This window comes from Colias eurytheme, chromosome 25, assembly GCF_061535395.1.
Source record: "Colias eurytheme isolate Ceu_HAF_F1 chromosome 25, ilColEury1 Martin Lab GWU primary, whole genome shotgun sequence".
NCBI classification, from domain to species: domain Eukaryota; kingdom Metazoa; phylum Arthropoda; class Insecta; order Lepidoptera; family Pieridae; genus Colias; species Colias eurytheme.
In genome coordinates, this window is record NC_143004.1 from 1,660,585 (window position 1) to 1,684,017 (window position 23,433).

General features: G+C 33.0%; 1 protein-coding gene across 1 annotated transcript in view; it reads left to right on the forward strand.

The window, feature by feature from the left end:
* The first annotated feature begins 2,012 nt into the window (after window positions 1–2,012).
* The window catches only part of LOC149897450 (orexin/Hypocretin receptor type 1-like), a 92,244-nt gene continuing 70,823 nt past the window's right edge, over window positions 2,013–23,433 (forward strand). Inside the window, exon 1 of the mRNA XM_090116377.1 lies at window positions 2,013–2,275. The gene's annotated coding sequence lies outside the window, so the exon portion shown is untranslated. The remainder of the gene's footprint in view (window positions 2,276–23,433) is intronic.

Below are 23,433 nucleotides of genomic sequence, written 5' to 3' on the forward strand. Positions count from 1 at the left end.
ATGTATCAATAGTTCTAGTATGACTCTGTTCCCACACGACAGTCGCCGGCACGAAATCTATCAGTGACGTCACCGGTCAGGCACGTCAAATAATCTTTCCATACATGTATCATACTTTTATCCCCACTCACCCGGTGCCGTCACGTCTCAGTTCAGTCAGCGTCGTGCTACCGTCAATAATTGCTACATGTTCTCTAGCGTGACACACGTCTAATCACTGACTAACCTGATGTATGTGTTCAATGATTCAGTCAAACCGGCGACGTGACTGACGGACAACATGACGGTGACTGGTGTTTGTGGATACGTACACGAACCGTCACCGATCAGTCATCGGTGACTTGACGGTGACTGATGTGTGTGAGTGCACCCTAAACAAAGAGTTATAAGAAACTAGTGGTCCGCCCCGGCTTCGCCCGTGGTACATATTTCGCAATAAAAGGTAGCCTATGTCCTTTCTCGGGTATCAAAATATCTCCATACCAAATTTCATGCAAATTGGTTCAGTAGTTTAGGCGTGATTGAGTAACAGACAGACAGACAGAGTTACTTTCGCATTTATAATATTAAGTATGGATTGTCAAATAGAAAAATAATAATCCGGTCAACTTAAGCATTTGAAATAAGGATAATTCCGACAAAGCCAAATTTCGGTGAGGAGCTGGAGTGTACCATAACAAATAAAAATGGAAAAGTCCCCACTTATCCCATGTGTGCTTCAAAAGTTATTCGATAACAAAAGATAAGTGGGGACTTTTCAATTTTTATTTGTTATGGTACACTCCAGCTCCTCACCAAAATTTGGCTTTGTCGGAATTATCCTTATTTCAATACTATTTTCAACCTTAATTTGACCGGATTATAATGCGTATTAATAAAAATAATACGCACTCCCACCCCCACTCCCACTCCCATCCCCACTCCCACTCCCACTCCATTTCATTTTCACTTCACTTTCACTTTCACTTTCATTTTCATTTTTCATTTTTCAGTGTAACCGGGCAGTTAGTATTTCAATAAATAAAGGACATGTTCCACTTTTAAAATGTAGATTTATTGTACCAAGATACGTGCATTGGAACGCAGATGAGAGTCATTACAATGTTCCAAAGGTTCCAAACAACCCTAGCAGTGCCTAGTACATTAATCATTTGAAGCCGAAAACGGAAAAACCCATTTCAAGGATTGAATACTAGCGGAATTCTATTGAAGATTGGATCGTATTGAAACTACGCAAATTAAATAGTACTTCATTATCTCTATAAGAAAGGGATTTGTAAAATGCAGGACCTTTTAATACTTTCGTATATTCATTGTAGATTACGTTTTTTATGTGAATTTATTATTTCTCGATTACACCGGAATGAGAGTCACCTGGCAGTGTAATTTGTATTCATGAATAAGATTCGGTGCGTTTCTTAAAATTACTAAAGAAAACTTAAAATTACTTCGTAAAAATAATTAATTTATCGCTCGTTGTTTTCATATTTGTACACAATATTAATTTTATTTCACACTCGTAATAGCAATCCACATGCTATAATATACTTAGTACTTATCTATTAGTTTTCTTTTTGTCTCTCAATAATTATTATAAAAGGCTCTAGAATATCGATGGAAACATTTTCTTTCATTCTTATAAATATTTCTAGTACTAGAAAAGATATTCGATTTCTTTAAATCTTATATATAAAAATGAATCGCAAAATGTGTTGGTAAGCGCATAGCTCGAGAACGGCTGAACCGATTTCGATAATTCTTTTTTTATTATATTCCTTGAAGTACGAGGATGGTTTTTACTTAGAGAAAACGTAAATATGTACCACGGGCGAAGCCGGGGCGGACCGCTAGTATCTAATAATTTCTTCGCAATAATGTCTACGTATCTATTTCGTACACGATTGTGACCAGACAATAATGACAGTTACCGATACTGATATCAAGATAATATCTGTACACAATCTGTATTGGGATGTCCGAAACCTCCATTCGGCAGTCGAGCGGTAGGCCGAATAACGTTCGCTTGTCTTTTGCGCGGGAAAACGCGTCGCGGGAATAATTCGAACTGTCCCTTGCCACTACGGAAGAAAAAAAAATCAAACTGTCATTTTTTTTATTGAATCTGTGATTTTTTTCGGATCTGTTGTACTGGCTGGTAATAAATTTTTATTTATAAAAAAAGTTTGTGGAACGTTTGAATTTTTCGTGTGTTGTTTTTAAAAGTTTGCTGGAGAATTGATTTGAAGGAAATTAATTGTAATTTTGAAGAAAATTGGTAAGTGGCTAATTTATTAAATTAATTAAATATTAAGTCTTTAATTATATTTCTATATTTAAATAATTGGGTCCCTAAGAAACATTATAAAATAAGGATTTCGTATAATTTCTAAACAGCGGGATACTTAATTTCAGTACTTTTCTCAGTATTATCTACATACATAGGTGGTTGAAGCTCTATCTCACTTTCAGTAATAGGTTTATTTTAGATTTATTTAAAGCCAAGGTAAGTTAATTGAATTGATTTTATCTTTATTATTATCGATTAATTTTTACGAATGATTGGATTTTGACCTTTTTGAATAAAATGTTAATTGTCCACAGACCGATAAAAAAAATTGTTATAATATTGATTTAAGAAATCTTTTTAAATGGATATAGAAATAATTAAATTCTGTGTAAATTTTAATTAAATTATTGGACAAGATTGAAGGCTGTTTTAAATATTTTTAATTATAAGTGTTTATTACCCACTAGTTCAGTAAAGGTAGTTATGTGGTGAATTTTTAAGGGTGCGAATGGAAATTAAAACTAAGAATATTGTTTCGGTAGTATGAAGACCGAAGCCGCGGCTGCCGGCTAGTTACAAAATTACTTTCCGCCCGCAGCTTTGCCCGCGTTTTCAAGGAAAAAACATAAAAAAATAGTTTCCGTTCCTGCAGGATTTCCGTGATTCAAAGTATCTGATTCTGGGTCTTCAGCTACCTACATACCAAATTTGTAATCGGTTCAGTAGTATTTGCGTGTAAGAGCAACAAACATCCATACAAACATACAAACTTTCGCATTTATAATATTAGTAGGGTAATAACTAGTCTTTTGTTCTGGTTCCGCTTATGGGGATGAAAACAAATAATATATGGCCTTTATCGCTAAGATTAGTAATGCAGCTTCTTCTGATAAAATAAGTTCTGAATACGGTATAGTTTATTCGCTACTTTCAAAAATACAAACAATCTTTAAAACATGAGTATGGATAGTTTAAGTCAAAGGGTAAAATTATGTTATGAAGCATGAATAGTTTTATTTCAAACTAGCTTCCGCCCGCGACTCCGTCCGCGCGGATGTCGGTCTTCGCGTGGATGGTCTCCATTTTGATTAACTCTGACAATGACATCTTATAAATTGATTGGACCCAAATACGGCTAGGCCTATAATAATTATACGCAACGTGTGTTCGCGGTTCTACAGAACAACGTCTATGGATAAAACTGAAGAATTAAGATTAATTTTTTTTCTACGTATTTTTCCAGGATAAAAAGTATCCTATTTTACGCCCAGGATAATAAGGTATAATTATACCAAGTTTCATCGAAATCGAACCGTTAGTTTTCACGTGATGTCTTCACATACAGACAGACAGACAGACAGACAGACAGACAAAAAATTTTTTAATCACATATTTGGGTTTGGTATCGATCCAGTAACACCCCCTGCTATTTATTTTTTCAATATTTTCAATGTACAGAATTGACCCTTCTACAGATTTATTATATGTATAGATATAGATGTTGTGTGTGTATGTATTGAATTTGAGGTGAACATTATAATACGTAATTATTGTCCTTCATCTTATTAATGAAGAAAAAAATTTTCTTTATTTTTTAAAAAGAATTTTCTAATTATTAATATTCAAACTTAAACGCGCATAATATAATAATTGCGAAATGGTGTCATTATTGTTTAAAATATTGAGAAGTTTCTTATATTATACTTCTACTATTCTTATATATACAACATAGCTTAAGTTTTGAGAAGTCTGTTATATTCAAATTTAATATTGTTCATTTCTGAGTTTCTTCTTTTATTATAACGCGGTTAAAATCTATTTGGTTGATAATTCAAAGATAAGTAATGCTACTTAAAACTTTGTATTGTAACTTTATGATAAAAAGAAAAACTTATTTATGGAAACCTTTACCTATATTGTGTTATTTAGTAAAACCGACGGGCACCAATAGTACATAATATAACAAGTAGGTATTATCTTTTTAATATCTTCCTTGTTTACCATAAAAAAAAATAATTTTATTAAACATTCAAGTATTTTATCAGCCGTTTTTGAATGGAAGGCACGAAATCTCACAAACTCCGGGAATCTAGGAATTCCAATTTGATCTCATTTTATTTAAATACGTCGAATAAATTGAAACAATACAATATACAGAAAACCTCTGGACAGTTCTACAGCTTCTGCTTTGTTCTGTTGAGTTTATCTGTCAGTTAAAATGTCAAATAAAAAGTGTTAAATAGGCTAAGGGCCGATTTTTCAATCCCGAGATAAACAGTCTAATAACTACCCTTCCAATAGATTTATTCAATTATTTATCTTACTCATAACGGCTCGCCTATTTTTCAATCGTGATTTATTTGATGAATAACTATCTGACCAAATATTTCCATATTGGCAGCTCTGCTCTCGGAGTGGCGAAACAAACATATTAAATTAGTCAGGAGTCAACTCTTGCAATTTGTCAACAACCGTCATTATGACTCACGTCAGGAGTGCATTTTAAGTTTGTCTTGTCTTCTATGATTTTTGATTGTTGTTTTGATGATGTAAAGAGTTTGGTTAAATTTGTGTTTCAATTTATATATTTTACGGTGGAAACGACATACTTAAAGGCAGCGTTCGGCAAATTTTCAATGGCATGGTCATCAGTACTATCAAAAACATCAATTTCAATATGATTTTAATTGATAATAATTATATAGAAAGAGGTTTAATTGTTAATAATTCTACGCTCTATGTTATGACATACGAAAATATCCCAAATTTGACGCGTCAGTTGTCAACTCAAACGCCTAACCGTCGAATAGCGCGCTATCTGGCCGTTGGAGCGGCAAATAGATTTATTCCTCAAATAACGTAGTTATTCGATAGATAAGTCCTATTCGTCTATTGAAAAATTGAATATTTTGTTAACTGAAGAATAAAGTCTATCTAGCTGTTTATCTGGGCATTGAAAAATCGGCCCTAAAAGGAACTTTAATATCAGCCACAAGAAAACCAGTTCTAATTCTTTGCAATAGGGCTCAAAACATTACAAATAACAAATACAAGCAATTAACCTTGTAGCGATTGTATAGGCTTTTCAATTTAAAAATCTGTAAGGATTCTTTTTTGTGAAAAACGTACGTTCATTCGTCACGAGAGATGTGCAGATTTTTTTCCGAGACGTATAGAAAAGATTTCGATAAGTATTATGTTTATTTCTAAAGAAAATTCTTCAGACGTATCTGATTAGAGTGCATTTCACGATAGAGTTCCCCTGTCGTTATGTTGGCATACCTGACTGTCAAAAACGAAAATATTTTTTTTTAATCAAAAATGACAGAGAAAATATTCTCCTTTCTTCCTAGCCTTTCCCGTATCTTGCGGGGTCGGCTGCCTAGAAAGGAGAATATTTTCTCTGTCATTTTTGATTAAAAAAAATATTTTCGTTTTTGACAGTCAGGTAAGCCAACAAATAATATTGTGTTCTAATGTATTTTATTTATTTATACATTAGGAATGAATAGATAGTTCGAAAAAAAATTTGATCGTAATCTAGTTAAAATATACCTACCTACAAATTTTCTTATAAGTAGTCTAAGATCCGAATTAGGATCGACATTCACCAACCTGATAACCAAATGAGACGTATTTTTAATTAACTAGCTGTGCCCCACGGTTTACCCGCAGTTCTCCGTTCCTGTTGGTCTTAACGTGATGATATATATAGCCTATATAGTATATAGCCTTCCTCGATAAACTATGCTATCTAACACCGAAACAATTTTTCAAATCGGACCAGTAATTCCTGATATTAGCGCGTTCAAGCAAACAAAGAAACTTTTCAGCTTTATAATATTAGTATAGATGAACAAATATGCCTATGATTACTTGCCTTTCAAAAAGTGTTCATTTACCTATACAGTAGCAAATTGGTATTCATGGAAACATGTGCCAAAACAATAAGCAACAATGTTGCTTGAAATTATGTTTCAGTGCGGTTACTCCTCAGGTGTGAAAATTCCAACATGCGTTATTAAAACTTTACCACATAATGTTGCTAGCGTTTCTGCAACATATTGTTTCTTGATTCAACTTTGTTTCTAAACGAATCTATACTAACATTATAAAGCTTTATAGTTTGTTTGAACGCGCTAATCTCAGGAACTACTGGTCCGATTTGAACAAATCTTTCGGTGTTAGATAGCCCATTTATCGATTTATCATCACGATAGGAGCGGAGTAATGCGGGTAAATTCGCGGGGCACAGCTAGTATTCTATATGAGTCTTAACGAATGACTTGTACCTTGTACACTAACCTAAATAAATGTTTACAATACAGAGCTTAGCAAATGATAGAGAATCCTTGAGCATTAAGAGAAATAAATCTGGGTTTTGTGGTAAAACTGGGTTGAGGGTTTGAAATGAATAACAGTAATAATACTTTGGTTTCTTGGTTGAAAGCTGGTCCTAAGTCTTTGAATGATTTGAGTCTGGTCTGTCTTAAGTGGTTTAAGGTCTATAAGTCATTGGTCTTTTGTATTAAGGATAAATGTAGAGTGAAATAAATAATGTTTGGTGTCGTCTAGTATTATGAAGTTAGGGATATTAAATAATATCACTACATAGTATAAAACAAAGTCGCTTTCTCTATCCCTGTCCCTATGTCCATATGTATACGGTACTTAAATCTTTAAAACTACGCAACGGATTTTGATGCGGTTTTTTTTAATAGATAGAGTGATTCAAGAGGAAGGTTTTAGTATATAATTTATTATGTTTTAGACAAAGCGGGCGAAGCCGCGGGCGGAAAGCTAGTTTTTAATACATTTAGGTTAGATAAAGCGTGAGTAATTGTTTGTTATGTTTATTTTTTCTTATTATTCGTACAGAATCTGAGTATTTATTACTTTCACATGGGTAGAAGTACAGCTTTTTGAATTGTATTTTAATGTCACAGTCGAATACCCTATAAATTTAGAACCTTCCTCATTTTAGGACGTCCGTAAAAAATGGCCTACTTTGTTTAATTTATTCTGCTTTTGCGATATTTTAATGTGTGAACATTGTAAACCTGAGTGCCTCTCTAGATAACAGGAGCACAGGAAACATTTTGACAAGAAGCGTACGCCGTACATTTTCATTTATTTTATTTAATAATTCCGTGTCCTGATGAATGAATTTAAAAAATAAAATTTAAATAGCTGTTTATTTTTCCTAAATTAACCCAATAATTTATTGTAATTAATAAAAAACAGTTATTTCGGCGATACCAGACTTGACTACATAGTATAAAACAAAGTCAGTGTCGCAGTCTTTCCGTCTCTATATTAGCTTAGATCTCTAAAACTACGCAACGAAATTTGATAAGATTTTTTTATAGATAGATTAGATAGTTCTAGTGTTCTACAAAGCGAGCGACGCAACGCCGCGCGGAAATTTATCTACTATATCATAAATCGCATTTTTAATTCGTCAATAAAGTCGTATTTAAAATAAAAACATAATCGCTTGAGTACAGATGTGTACGGAAATAAAAAGAGCTGGGTTTGATAATCACTTTTTAGCTTAAATTGAGAAGTGTTTGTGAGTGGCTGAAACGAAAAATGTGTTACAGTTAAAATGGACGGAGGCAATCATTCAAGGGAGTGCTAATTTTTCACGAGAACTGTAACATAAATTGGCAAGTGAAGAGTTTGTTAGAGTATATTTATTAGGTGGTAATTTGGTAGAATAATATCGTTTGTTACTTTTGAATGAAACTGAACTTTTTTTTTAATTAGTATGGATTATGTACGATTCACTAGGCAATTATTTAATTATTCTTGTGCATTATTTAAGTTCAGCAATTGCATTTTTTTGTGGTAATATAATTAATATTTTATGGTTTAATTTAAAATTAATAAAGAAATTGGTTAATGCTTTTCAAATTAAATTTAACTTAAGTAATAAAACAGATTACTAATTAGTTACTACGTATTAGTGAATTTTAATTTTGTTGTGGGTAGTTGAAGAATTACTAGGGATAAAATTACTCATACCCACATGACTAATATAACTCGTATGTGAACAATAATTTTTAAAAGTTTAATAAATGAATTAAACAGTCCATTAGTTTCTCGATAATTCTTTATCTACCTTTTGTCCCTATCTTAACTATTTCTCAATCGAATTTCTGTGAATTTATTTATTTTATATCTAAGAAATAACACGAGACTTTTCTATTGAAAGGCTAGCAATAAATACCAATAATAAGTATTACCTCCCACTGGGAGGGAATTGCGTTTTATTTTGAAGAGAAGCCATCATGGTTCTCGGTTAAAAATAAAACAGAAAAATAGCTTGTTTTTTGACAGATTATATTGTATACATTCGAAACAATGGAATGTGACTTTTTCTATATTAAATACTAGCTGTTGCCCGCGACTTCGTCCGCGATTACGTCGTTTTTCGTCATTCGTCGTTTAAAAAAAATACGTGACACTTTATTTTTGAATGTTCTTAATTGTCTCTTATAAAAATTAACTACATTAAAATTGAATACTCTGATAAGAAAATCTTAAAATCGAAGGACATCGAAAATCTGAGGAAAACATGAGTGAATTTGATTTAAATTCTACATTACTTAGTAATTCAAATAATAATCTAAATTAAATGTAGATTAACAGTTTGAGCGCATCATTATATAATATGTACCTCAGTATTAAATTACGTTATAGTTTACATAGTAATTTTACTAAAAACACGATGACTTTCTTTCGCGCTCGGTACAACAAACTAAGCATGTTTGTGGTACGTGGCCCGCGTCACTCGACCCCCCGTGAGTTCCCCTCCGTTACTATGCGAAAATACATTCGTCGCCCTACTGTAGGAAAAATTGTAATATTTTAAATTCGAGAAATATTGATTTCTTGTATTCGACTATTCGTTGTAGTCGAATACAAGATATATTTGAAGAAACTTAGGTTGGCCTTCAGGCAAAAGGGATCCTATCAAATGATAAACTTGACCTTGTATCTTAAAAGTAAGCATGAAAGGATCCTCTGATAATTGTTGAGCACCAAAGGATCATTTAAAACGCACTACTATAAGAGCGAATATTGTCTAAGAACTGTTTAGATTGCACATGTTCCTCTAAAAGTAGTGATTTCAAAGGTTCTGGTATATCTTCAAATGAAAGCCGACTACTTACTCTTCTTTAAAGCATTACAAAAAGAACATACTACGTTAATATCGCCTATACAGAAGATGATCTGTAATCAATTGTGAGGTTCCTTATAAGCAAACCCACTTTTATATTTGTCGGACCACACCACCGAACTCGTAGATTGATCTTCTATGTTTACCTCTAAGTCATTAAGACTGTCGAAATCTGTCTACAGTAAGACGGGCCTCTCGCTATTCGTCCGTTTCAAGAGACCAAATAGTTTCAATTCTTAATCTTTCATTAAACAAACTTATTAATCGTACTTGTCTCAAATAATCTTGTCTCAAATAATGGTAATATTCGCGTCCCTACTCTAGTCATTGCTTATGCTCATGTTCATCTTCAAGAGATCGAATAATATTATGGTGCACCCTATTATTTGTCAAACGGTCTTCATATTGAGTAAAAGTTTCAGATTATCGAGATAAAATATGCCATTTGCGATCAGCTGTGAGACGTTATACCCTCTCAGTGAAGGTTTCGGTCTCACAGGCAATTCTCGTTGTGAAGCGGTTTCAGGTTCTCGGCATAACACATGTTGTTTTCGGTCAATAGTAAGCCTCTTACCTCTAACGATCCTTGAGAACTCTTATTTCTCATTTTCTTAGCTTTGCTCGAATTTCGATATAAAGATTTTTTAGGTGGCACTGATGCGAGTGAATAAAAATTAAGTTAAAACGGACTGAGAGTGTTATAATCATCAATCATCATCATCATCAATACATATAATAAAATTGTGGAAAAGCGATGTCTGTACAATGAAAATATGTAGAAAAAAATTAGCAGGTGTTATTATTAAATCGATCTTGAACCCAAAACTGTAGTTAAAATTTTTTTTGTCTGTTTGTCTGTATGTTTGTGCACGCTAATCTCAGAAACGGATTATCCGATTTAGATGCGGTTTTCACTAATGTATTGTGGTAATTTTCATTTAACATTTAGTGTTTATTTTATATCAATCGGTTCATAAATAAAAAAGTTATGACAATTTATAAGTAATCACGGCGAACATTTGCTAAGGCATTCTATTGTACACTGTACAGTGTACGATAAAACGTAATTTATCTGTTATATGTACGCTACAGTTATTCCTTTACATGTCCAGGTGATCATATCAAAATTCCCCAAGGGTTTGGGGGTAAGCTGAGGTAGAAGGGGGGGGCGGGGTCAAATTAACATTATGGTTACTTCTAATAGGTAAATTTTCCACATAAAATGTCCTTTAAATTATGTCGTATTATATTTTTAACCCCCGACGCAAAAAATACGGGTGTTATGTGTTTGACTGCTATGTATTTCTGTGTGTGTGTGTGTGTGTCTGTCTATGGCACCGTAGCTGGCTAACGGGTAAACCGAATTAGATGCGGCTTTTTTTTTGTTAGGCAGCATATTTTCCGACACTGGTTCTTAGATAAATTGTATCAAAATCGGTTCATCCACTTATTATACCTACATAGGGGTAAAAGTGGGAATGAAAATGATATAATAATTTATTTTTAAAGATCGTCGGGAAGTTTATGAAATTATTTATTCCTTTTTATACACTTTTCTTCGTCTAAACGGTTTAGTTACGTGCTCCCTCTCTCTCTCTTCAGCCTTTAGTTTCGTGCGTGAGACAGGAAACATCTAATTTGGATTTGTTCCTGGATTTGATAAAAATTGAGTATCGATTAAGCTGATCAGTGGCTACATCATACATTATTAAAAACATCCATTTAAGAAAGGAAGGAAATAGAATTTGCTACTCTCCCCCCCTGGTTCCTAAAAAATAATATGACATAATTTAAAAGAAATTTGACGTAGAATTAGTTAGGCATTTCTTTTTTGATTTTCCATATTGTATACTAATCATAATTTTTAATTACAATATTATGTAGTAACTATTTGGTATAGGTTAGGCATTTCATTTCTTGATTTTCTTTTATAAGTTGGTACGTAAGTTTTTTAGCTCAGTTTAGTAAGAAATTTTAATAAGTAACAATTCTTTTAATTATATTTTATGGTAGTACGTATTTACTCAATAATTGTATGTTAAGTAGTAATTCAGCATGGGCGTAGCCACGGTGGGGCTGGGTGGGGCGCTTACCCTGGCTTTGATCTGGTAGGTACCAATTGTGAAGGGGAGTGGGCGTGGGCGTGGGCGTGGGCCTGGGAGTGAACGTGGGAGTGGAAGCATGAAAATAAAAACAATAATTGTTGCCCCACCCTGAGCCCATGGTCATAGGTCCCATAGTCACTATTCCACGCGGACGAAGTCGCGGGCACAGCTAGTAGACAAATATAATCAGAAAGCTTTGAACTCCTAAGCTCAACCATAAAAGATAGACATTTATGATGTCGGGAGATATTTTTTATACATATAATATGGAGAACAGAGTTACTGCTCTGCTCACGAATATGAAAAATAATTGTACCAAGTTTCGTTTAAATCCGTCGAGTAGTTTTTGTTTCTATAACGGTTATACAGACAGACAGACGGACAAACATTTTTGGCGTCAGTGTCGATCCCTAATCACCTCGTGATAGTTATTTAGGAAATATATTTCATGTACAGAATTGACCTCTACAGATTTAATATAAGTATATAAGTATACATATAATTAGATTCCAATTTCCATGTAACGTTAAATTCGACTATACAATAACTAACAGACAACGCAGGTTACTCTCGTTTCCGTAAGTTGAAGCGGCTACATATTCGGTCCTCATAACTTCACATTTTTGTGAACGAAACGACAGCGCAGTTTAATTCGATGCCAACATCATCAAAAAAAAGAAATATTTTTAATTGTGAAAAAATATTATGATTTACACTATTAATACTATTTTAACATTAACACAAAATATAAGACTGTGAGTGTGTAAAAATAAATCCAGCTAGTTTCACATCAAACTTATGTTTTTAATTAGGTATACGACATGAAAATATATTAATTACCAAGCAATAATCATACAGGTAAATACTGAACAAAAGTATTAACAGTCAAAGTATATTTTTACTTACAACATGTAAATGATGAAGGAATAATAATTATCAACGAACTAACCTTTTTGTATTATTGTTTATAAATATAAATTCATAAACAATAAATTTATAAAGAATAGAAAAAATTCGACCACTAAAGAATGCTGGTTCGAGTCCCGCCTCGTTATCCAATTTTTAAAACACGAAGATTTTTAAAAATGTAACCAATGAACACAATCAATATTAGATTAATTGTAATGGTGTCTAGTTTGACTTAAAATAATAAACATCTACCTTCACTTTTAAAAATGTAGTATATTCACACGAATTATAAGCGCACCTTATAGGGAAGGGAAGATATTATTATGGGTTAAAGAGTTAAATAAATAAATAACATACATAATTATATTTAAATTATTAATTTTTTACCATTGTATTCAGTAGTGTTAACATGTAAATTGATTTGATTTTTACGAAATCTCATAGATGGCGCTGTTTCAAATTTGTATACTAATAAATTCATTAAACTGATTCTCTGCCCAAATTACGTAAATGACATAGTTTTTATTGTGTAAAGCTAGATAATAGCATGGCTTACCCGAAACCAACATTTAAACATGAATCTTTAGATTGTACGCTGTCGTAATACACGGAATACGTAAGAAAAAAAAAGGTTCACAGCTCCTCCCCCGGAGGTGATAGCATGATAATATGTTTAAAAAAGCCTCACCCGACCTGTTAGTAATATTCATGCAAAATTTGAAGTCAATCTATGCAGTACTTTTCGAGATTAGCCTGGACAAACATACAGACAAACAGACAAACAGACAAACAGACAAACAGACAAACAGACAAAAATTCTAAAAACTATGTTTTTGGCTTCTATATCGATTATAGATCATGGATTATGTATTCTTTTAAAAAAATATTCAATGTACAGTTTTGACTTTCCTACGATTTTATTATATGTATAGAATAGATCTCTTAAACTATTTATCGAAAGACTAACGAAATTATAATAGAAAATGCAAAATAGGAAATCTGAACAAATATTATACTTATCAAACCTTTTCTTTGATATTTGAATTTAATCTCCAGTAGTTCAAATTAAAAAAAAAAATTGGGAGATGTCAAGGGGCACGCCGCACTTACAAACTATAGCAAAGAGAAGACAAAAAGTGTCGTTACAACTTTTGGTCTTACTTACGTCTAGCCCCCTTTTCCAACGCGCGATAAGGAACTTCGTTCCAAAAAATTTTTCGTTGAAAAAGATTGGAGAGGAATGTCAACGGAAAATGTTACAAAACTTAGAAAGATATCCCTTTCTTAGAGAAGAGGCAGTTCCTTGAAGAAGATTAAGGTTATTTTTTATTTATTAATAGGTATTTTGAATACCTCTTGTTTTCAAAATAAAATAAGTGGCCTACTAGATTAGCGAAATTAATATCGAATCAAACAAAAATAGTTTTATAGGGCTCTATAAAATAAACAATTTTAGATATTCTAGCTCAGTGTTTATTCTATTTTCCAAACCGATGATACGTAATTGCCTTTGTAATACGATTATGTGAACCAAATCATAAAAATAATCTGGCTGAATAAGCAAGTGTTTTATGTACCTACCTATTTATTTACACAATATAGTTTAGTGGTGAAAACTTACCAGTTTCGCGAGATCGCAGAAAATGGGATGTTTTGAACATGAATAAAATTATATTCAATTCAATTAGGCAGGTTTTTTCTTAATATAAGTAAGGAGAGTAGTAGTAGTAGTATTAGTGAAGTCCCGTGTCCCCGTAGTGGGGTAAGGGGCAGATGCATTATTCATACATCTGTTTCACTGATCGATTTTCTTTAGGGACAAGTAGGTGATCAGCCTTCTGTGTCCTCGGTGACCCCTCGGTTCTACGCTCACGCGTCAACCACTGTACCAAGGAGGCGGTCAAGTAGTAGTATTAAGTATAATTATTTATAGTATATAATTTAAAGCTAATTTGTATATAAAATATAAATCATCACACTAAAATGAATTCATTGTTATGAACGGTTTAAAAACGTGACAAAAACAAAAAAAAAAACAAAATGAATCCACTCCTTATTACTTCACTAAGGGACACAAAAAATTTCATTGAAATACACCATAGTTAAAATAATAATTCCACTTCAATAATTTATTTCATTTAAAAATTAAGTCCCATTCGTTATTTAGGTACTATTTCCCGCGACATTACATTCATACACATAAAAATACTTGAGTGGCATCAATTTCTTTTTAATTGGCATTAATGGGCCGTACAATTAATTACCCCAAATGACAATTGACAGATCTGGACACTTTATTTATTACTGGGAAACACGATTCTTAGTGATTAAAAAAATTTGCTTTAATATGTCCCTATATTCCTATGCTTGCTTAAATCTTTAAAAGTAAAACTACATAACGGATTTAGATGCGGTTTTTAATAGCTATAGTGATGGAAGAGTTTATAATATTTATAATTTATTAGGTGATACACTTAGCGGGTGAAGCCGCGGGCGGAAAGCTAGTTAAAATATCTAAATAGATTTAATGGTAAGTAAATAATAATCATAACATCGCGAATGCTTATGGGCGGCGGGCATCACTTTCCATCAGGTGCACCGCCTGCTCGTTTGCCCACTTTAACGATAAAAATAAATAAAAATAAGTTTGAAAAATCAGATGTTTTGCGCGAAGTGACAGTAGTACCCACCTCAACGCTTCGCTTATGAGGCGTGCAATAAAACATAATATCTTGTTCATCAGTCATCACTATCAACGCAGATTATGAAAATGTATTTTTATCTTACGCCGCGTTCAACTGTATGTTCGCGAAAAACTCATAAACTACTGCAACAATTTTCATTCGGTTCTTACCTATGAGTAGCATGGAAAACATAATTAAAACAGACTATAATAAACCTATTTACTGATACTAATAGGAATACTAATACAATAACAAACATCAATTGAATTTAATGTACTTATTATTGCTCACTAAAAGCAGGTAATGGCTTGATTTATTACTACAGTAAAATCAAAGGTCCTAAAATTCTCGTGGTCTACATCTATACATATAATAAATCTGTAGAAGGGTCAATTCTGTACATTGAAAATATTGAAAAAATAAATAGCAGGGGGTGTTACTGGATCGATACCAAACCCAAATATGTGATTAAAAAATTTTTTGTCTGTCTGTCTGTCTGTCTGTCTGTCTGTCTGTCTGTCCGTCTGTCTGTCTGTATGTGAAGGCATCACGTGAAAACTAACGGTTCGATTTCGATGAAACTTGGTATAATTATACCTTATTATCCTGGGCATAAAATAGGATACTTTTTATCCCGGATAATACGTAGAAAAAAAATAAATCTTAATTTTTCTTAATTTTACCGCGCGGACGGAGTCGCGGGCGGAAGCTAGTAACATAATATTATTTTGGCCTATAATAGCACTCACACATACTTATCCAAAAATGAAAGAATTTTTTGAATCAAGAATTCCTGAACAAAGTCTAGCTTTACATTAATAGTACTTATTTTCTAAAGTTTCTACATCAAGTGAAGTCCCATGTCCCCTAGTGGGGTAATGGGCAGATGTATATACATCTGTTTCACTGATCGATTTTCGTTAGGGACAAGTAGGTGATCAGCCTTCTGTGTCTGCCTGCCAGACCGAGACATTTTTTTTTCTTCCACCGGGAATCGAACCCAGGAACCCTCGGTGCTACGCTACACGTCAAACACTCCACCAAGGAGGCGGTCAGAGATACCTACATTAATAGTAGGTATAATTAGGTACTGTCAGCTCATCACAGGATTACGGAAAAAGCCTTCTCATCAAGTGTTTTTCCTCATTTTCACATTCTAGGTCCGTTTTTCAAGCGTTTTTGTTGTAACTCTTTATATTGTATTTGCTGACTTATATAGATACCTAATTAGTGTTGTTATAATATTATGTTTGTATGTATGTACCTATTTCTTTGTGACTAGTTATTATTAACTAGCTGTTGCCCGCAGCTTCGCCTGCGTGAAAAAGATAAATTTTCATGGTACAAACTTTCATCCCTTATTTGATCCCCTTGGGGGATGAATTTTATAAAATCCTTTTTTAGGGGACAACGGGGCCTACGTTATGACATCTACCTGCATGCCAAATTTCAGCCTGATACGTCCAGTAGGTAGTTTGGGCTGTGCGTTGATAGATCACTGTATCAGTCACCTTTGAGTTTTATATAAATAGATGGCCAATTTGTATTTAGATTTTGTAATAATTTAAAGTTCAGCGACTATTTGTTACATTATGTACTGTACATAAATAAATATTGAGCAATTTTCGATTGTAAAAATAATATGTTAAATATCCAAATTCATTGAGCAGTAGAGAAATATATGAATATGTTATAAAATCCACGATAAATAACTACATACATACATTACCAGCAGTATTTATTCCCACTGTGGGAACACCACCAGTTAATTAAATATTAAAAAAAAATTAAATATTAATATTAACACTAGAGCGCACGCGCGGGGGACATAGGTCACCCAGTGCTATATATTGCTAAATATTTTTTTAAACAATCGTGCTTGAGTGTTGTTGTCTCAGGTATTCCCCGACTACCAATCACCGGACATTTTAGCAGCGTGTCAGCTTCCTTGGTGCAACGAAGTGTACTCTGCGAAAATATAAAAGTACATGGGTGACGCATGTCTCCCGCGCGAGCGTTCTAGGAAGTTTTTGAAATCATACAATTACGAGTGAAAATCAAGTATACCGCTTTTATTTTTTACTGCTCTTATGATCAATTTATACTTTTAAGAAATTATTAATATATGGGTAACTAAAATCGAAATAAAATACTCATATTCGAGTGCTAGGACATACTTATTTTTTATCCATACTAATATTATAAATGCGAAAGTAACTCTGTCTGTCTGTCTGTTACTCAATCACGCCTAAACTACTGAACCAATTTTTATGAAATTTGGTATGGATATATTTGGATACCCGAGGAAGGACATAGGCTACTTTTTATCCCGGGAAAATGACGCAATCCCGGAAATCCCACGGGAGCGGGAACTATGCGGGTTTTCTTTGACTGCGCGAGCGAAGCCGCGGGCGGAAACCTAGTTGAAAATAAAATTTTATTGGATAAGAACAACTTATTCTTAAACTTTATAATTAGATGATTATTTTTACCAAATTTGTAGTTTCCAAAGTAAAAAAAACTGATTGATCACAATAAGTAATAAATTAGTTACTTTTCACAGAGGTTTATGTTTAGCTCATAATTTAAGTAAAATGAGAAAATATTTATATTTTTTTTGTTTCATCACTTAAAAATAAAGTTGATTCATAAATAAGTACTTTGTTCACTTTTTTAACTACGATTTTTATGAAAAAAAACGTCCGTCGTATTGGATGACATATGTGACCCACGCGTGCACTCAAGGAAAATTTTAGGCGCGAGCGCTCTAGTGTTAAAGAGTTTAGTAGTTCTAAATTTAAAACTTACATAAAAAATGTACTAGTTCAGAGAGCGTACTACAGTATTCAGGAATATATGGACGATAAAGACCCATGGAGGGTTGTCGCGTAAAAACCACAGGACAGTTCTTTGGCATATTATGTAGTTAGATATAAGTTACATAATATGTAAATTTATTGACATTATTTTAAAAGAGCAACTATGGAGTTTCTTGCCGATTCTTCTCCATAGATACTGCTTTCCGAATCGGTGGTAAATGTTAAAAATACTTATGTAATGACGATTCGAAAGTGCTACTAAATAGTAGTCTAATTGAATAAATGAATGTTTGAGTTTGAGTTTGAGTTAAATTAAATCCGGGTTAACATTACAAGTTCCTAAAAACTTTTGATCCCTAATCTTACTAGTTTCTTCACCATGTTTTCCTTCACTAACTTGAGCGGACAATTTACAGATAATTTGAATGACCAATATACATTCACACTTGTGTATATGAATGACAATTTGCAACATTATAATATGTCTTACTATTCTAATCTAATAATTTCCATGGAACCCTTATCACTGCTACCAATGTTCTGCATGAACAATACACATTTTCACACTTATGTGTATGAATAAAAATTTGCAATATTAAGTAATATCTAATATTCTATTCTAATATATATATTATAAAGGCGAAAGTTTGTAAGGATGTATGGATGTATGGATGTTTGTTACTCTTTCACGTAAAAACTACTGAACCGATTACAATGAAATTTAGCACACATATAGAGGGTAACTTGGATTAACACATAGGATAGGTTTTATCCCGGAAATCCCACGGGAACGGGAACTATGCGGGTTTACCTTTGAAAACGCGGGCGAAGCCGCGGGCGGAAATCTAGTATTAATATAATATAATATTTCTCAATAATTTCCATGGAACCCTTATCACTGCTACCAATGTTCTAATATATTATTTATTAAAAAATCTAACAGGCTCATATCCTACTTTAAGTATAAACCCACGTACTTATTAATATGTATGCGTATAATACCAAATTACTATCAAAGTATCGGAAAATATCAAAGCTACGTTTTAGCATCAACTACTGATTAAACTGATAAACGTAATCTGTTAATTTGAGCTCTATCATTTCATATTTACGATATTTGATTGGGTAATTTCCTTTTATCCGAGTGCGGAAAGTCGAATTATACCTTGAACGAGGTACTTTTTTCAGAAATATTTATTTATTTATTTATTTATTTACTCTTCAATAAAACTATACATCGAAAACTTATTGCTAATATACAAAACAAAAAAAGTATAGTTTATTAGGCGGCCTTATCACTTAGAAGTGATCTCTTCCAGGCAACCTGGGCAAAAGGTAACAAGCTTACTGAAATTACGATGGTAGGTAGAAGAAAAAAGGCAAGGAATAAAAAAACAAGATAAATAAATAAATGATAATAATTAAAATAGATATACAGGTAGATATATAAATAAAGATAAATATAGATGAATATACTACACTCGAATATACACAATTACATTTTTATTAATCTATAATATAAAAATGAATCGCAAAATGTGTTGGTAAGCGCATAACTCGAGAACGGCTGAACCGATTTCGGTAATTCTTTTTTTATTATATTCCTTGAAGTACGAGGATGGTTCTTATGTAGAGAAAACGTAAACATGTACCACGGGCGAAGCCGGGGCGGACCGCTAGTAATATATACAATTTACTTATATAACTATAAATTATATACATGGTACATATTATTAAATACAATATGCATACTACATAAAACAAATATAAAATTGTATAAATACATACATATACATATCTGTGTATGGATAATAATATGTAAATACTAATCTATAGGTCAATAACACTTATCATATAAACAATAAATATTATAATAAGGTAATAAGATAGTATGTAGGAGAATAAAAATGAAAAAATATACCTGCCTACTCTACGAAGGGGAACCTCTTCGTTATTGACTAACTTTCCGCCCACGGCTTCACCCGCCTATAAAGAAAATTTCCAAAGAAATGAGATGTTTTACCACGGCAAAAAGTGTCTAGCTAATGTTGCTCTCTAGCCTCCTAACAAAAATCTAAATATGTAACTGAGAGTTGATTGTGTGTAACTGACTGCCATAGTGATCTATCAACGCACAGCCCAAACCACTGGACAGAGCGGGCTGAAATTAGTCATGCAGGTAGATGTTAAGACGTAGGCATCCACTAAGAAAGGATCAATTCTACCTTCAAGGTGATAAAATAGGGGATGAAAATTTGTACCATGAAAATTTATCTTATCCACGCAGGCGAAGCTGCGCGCAACAGTTAGTCATACCGTAAAATCTCTCCTTTTCGACGTGAAAGACAAACAAATACACTTTATATTTTTACATCTACATTATCCATCTATTATTAGCGTAACAATGATGTATGTCTGGCCTCAAGTACGCCCAGAATTAATGTTCTCGTCGACGAACGTGTTTCAATTGCTGTTACAGTATTTAATGTTATATGTAAAAGTATTACAAATCTTTTCACACTTGATTATATATTATTTTTATTTATGGATCCAATTGGGTGTAAGTAAATTTTCTATTTTCAATTTTGTTGTGCATGGTATTTTATTTATGAATTTTTCTGCTACATACCTACGCTACTTTTTGGTTACTTTTTCTAGGTAATATATTCTTTTTAATTGTATGTAATACATCCTACAAAACACACGGGGTTTATTTTCACTCTATGTTACTCGTTTTTTTAAGCTATTGCATAGCTTCTATCGTGGGCCTTGAGCGTGGGGAACGAATCCAGAAATTCCGTAACGAAAAAACCTCACGCTCCCCACTCCGACGGGCGCGGAGGTGTGGCTTGAAGGCATAGCATGCAATAGCTTTACCGCGGCAGTCCCCGAGTGCCACACGTCTTTTTACACGCTTTATATTAGCTTCACCTGTATGTTTGTTTGTAACCGACTTCTTTGGGCGCGATTTTGACCCACTTTAAACGGCCAGATTGCGTTCAAACTTTGTAGATTTATTGAGGACCGATGACAATACACTAATTTGATAAAATTTTCTTTTTTTTAGTTCGGTTTTCTATAAAAAGCGTGTTTTTTTAAACTATTATTATTTTAATATTGTTAACATTCCGAAAGTCGACGACCTATGAAAGAGATCAACTGGTATTGAAACTTGTTTCGTATTCTAATAGATAGCTTTACTTTCTCAAAAAGTCATCAAATTTTTGAACCGAATGATTTTTCCACCGAACAACCTTAATAAAAATTCCATCCGGACGAGGTATTGTGGCAGAAAACAATTAACTTTTATTCTGACGCGAACTGCGAAGAAATATAAAATTATTTGTTACAAGCGTACGTTTCTTGTAATTCATAAGGTTACTTCACAGAAGATATAATACCTTGACCTTTTTACATTCAAAGAATTTCAAAGCTCCCAAATTATAAGTTACATCATATTATTTAATACTAGCGCCCGCGGCTTCGCCCGCTTTGTCTAAAACATAATAAATTATATACTAAAACCTTCCTCTTGAATCACTCTATCTATTTAAAAAAACCCCATCAATATCAGTTGCGTAGTTTTAAAGATTTAAGCATACATAGGGACAGAGAAAGCGACTTTGTTTTATACTATGTAGTGATTCAATTTCCACCCACGGCTTCGTCCGCGTTTTCAAAGAAAAACCCGCATAGTTCCCGTTCCTGAGGGATTTCCGGGATAAGAAGTAACCTTAGATATCTTCCCGTACCCTTAGGGTGTTCAGCTATCTACATACCAAGTTTCACTGTTATCGGCATTGCGTGAAAGAGTAACACACATCCATCCATACTCACAAACTTTCGCATTTATAATATTAGTAGGATTTCCGGATGTACAAGTTTGTGTTAATTATATATATAAAAAAAATATTGCCTTGTAATAACTAGAGTTATTACAATTATTTTCAAGTTTTTTTTTTAAATCTAGCTAATAAGTAAATATATTTCGTAGTATTTCAGTTTCAATTTCAATTCAATTTCAATGATAAATCAGAAACAGGATAACACATTTTCTAGATAATTTGCCTTTGAAACTCAACTGACGAAATAAATGTTCATAACTATAATGAATAAAGTTTGAATCGTACTTAAATATATCTTATTATTAGAATTTCAAAATAACTACGAATAATAACTGAAGTCTGAAACAAATTATAATCAGAAAATATTACACTTGTAGGTAATGGTGGTTCTACATTAGTGCCATGAAATCACGCCGCGAATTCACGACATAAGTAGTGTCTTCCACATTCATAGGATGCTTGCAATCATTCGAGAAAATCCGCCGTGAAATAAACGTATAAACTACTGCCAAAATTATCTCGTTATTATAGGTTACTATGCCACCAATAATACTATAACAAACAAAATATAATACTAATGGCGGCTCCAAACTCCGTGAACAGGCGTGAATGTGATTGTTGACGGTATTCGTGTAGTTCACGTGCATTCGCGACTGTTCCTCACCAGAGTCAGTATTGTGTCACAAAGGATTCGTGCTCCCTTCGCGTGGCATTCATGCGTATACATGTTGGTATACATCAGCCCCCCTAGACAAGTGGCTTTCTATTAGCGTAAAGTTCAATAGAATAGATTATGAATGTATGAGATTGACGTAATTAATCGTCGTTGTCGTCGTAATCAAACGTCAATCTCATACATTCATAATCTATTCTATTGAACTTTACGCTAATAGAAAGCCACTTGTCTAGGGGGGCAGGATTTATACCGTGAATTCGTGGCCTTAATTCGAGTGCGAATTCACAACACTAATGTGGCCCCACTATTATAAATTCCAAATATATCTTTGACGTGACAGATGAAATGACAATTCTCATTGAAATTTATTATTATGAAATCATGGCAGCAAATTACGAGCGATTTAGTACCTACAATAGAAGAAAATGTTTATTATGCTTATTACAATGTGAATACACTTCCTATTCCTTGTAAAAGGAAAACATCTTGAACATTGACAGATACAACAAGCAAAAAAGTAGACATGTGACATCTGTCAAACCGCACCTGCCATCATCAGGATTACAGTGTGCTAATACGCACTCGTCTCATATGTATTTCAAAGCATTTCATTCAGATGATACATACGTCATTCAGATTTTAGTTATTGTATTCGTGTTTCAATGCGAAATCGTCACAATGTAGGTACTCCTACTACAGTTACCTTCACATATTCTTTAATATTCCACATTGATAATATGTCAGCGGGGTACATAATGTGACAGATGTCAGTTTCATATTATTTACCTATTTATTTATGACGCTATACAGCCTACAGGTCACTTGCCAAAGAAAGCATCCGACTATGAGAAAAATAAGAAGAAAGTAGGTGTAAATGTCGATAAAAGAAAATTTAATATGTATTACATTTTTAAATAAACGC